A 1555-nucleotide genomic window follows, 5' to 3' on the forward strand; every position below is an offset into this window, starting at 1 on the left:
TGCTGCTCCATCCATATTTATAAGAAACAGAATCTTCAAATGAATCTTGCCTTTTGTGCTACATTCTGCGAGAATTCCCAAAAACTATATAATGTATTCATTTCAGTAATGCATGCTGGATAGTGTAGAGAGAGATCACTGACAGCAATAGATACAACATGACAGCAATAGAAAACCCACCGATGTAATGCTCTGCTACTCTTGCTATCTAGAATATTAGAATATTAAAATAAAAGGAACAAAAATATATTAAAACAACAGTTTTATGCCAGAATGCCCCTTTACATTTACACAGCTGATCATTAGTATTGTACTACATAGTCAATACTAATATCAAAAGAACAATGATTGCTTTTTGGATTACTACCAGATACAGTGACCTCATTTAAATTGTTCAAAGCTTATCCATGATTCATTTGAAGATATATATATATATATATATATATATATATATATATATATATATATATATATATATATACACACAGTACTCAGCGTAAATGAGTACACCCCCTTTGAAAAGTAACATTTTAAACAATATCTCAATGAACACAAACAATTTCCAAAATGTTGACAAGAAATAATATAACTTAGATTATACATTTTTCAGTTTTACTCAAATTAGGGTGGTGCAAAATGAGTACACCCCACAACAAAAACAACTACATCTAGTACTTTGTATGGCCTCCATGATTTTTAATGGCAGCACCAAGTCTTCTCGGCATGGAATGAACAAGTTGGCGACATTTTGCAACATCAATCTTTTTCCATTCTTCAACAATGACCTCTTTTAGTGACTGGATGCTGGACGGAGAGTGATGCTCAACTTGTCTCTTCAGAATTCCCCATACCGTAGGTGTTCGATTGGGTTCAGATAAGGAGACATACTTGGCCACTGAATCACTTTCACCCTGTTCTTCTTCAGAAATCCAACAGTGGCCTTAGATGTGTGTTTAGTCATGTTGGAAAAGTGCATAACGACCAAGGGCACGGAGTGATGGTAGCATCTTCTCTTTCAGTATGAAGCAATACATCTGTGAATTCATGATGCCATCAATGAAATGCAGCTCCCCGACACCAGCAGCACTCATGCAGCCCCACATAAGGACACTGCCACCACCACGTTTCACTGTAGGCACCATGCATTTTTCTTTGTATTCCTCACCTTTGCAACGCCATACAGTTTTGAAGCCATCAGTTCCAAAAACATTTATCTTGGTCTCATCACTCCAGAGTATAGAGTCCCAGTAGTCTTCATCTTTGTCAGCATGGGCCCTGGCAAACTCTAGGCAGGCTTTTTTGTGCCTGGGCTTTAGGAGAGGCTTCTTTCGTGGACGGCATCCATGCATGCCATTCCTCTGCAATGTACGCCATATTGTGTCACGGGAAATAGTCACCCCAGTTTGGCTTACAACTTCTTTAGATAACTGCAGTAAACTTGCATGCCGATTTTCTTCCACCCTTCTCATCAAAAGATGCTCCTGTCGAGGTGTTAACTTCCGTGGACGACCTGGACATCTCTGTGAGATGGTTGCAGTTCCATCTTTCTTAAATT

This window comes from Neoarius graeffei, chromosome 23, assembly GCF_027579695.1.
Source record: "Neoarius graeffei isolate fNeoGra1 chromosome 23, fNeoGra1.pri, whole genome shotgun sequence".
NCBI classification, from domain to species: domain Eukaryota; kingdom Metazoa; phylum Chordata; class Actinopteri; order Siluriformes; family Ariidae; genus Neoarius; species Neoarius graeffei.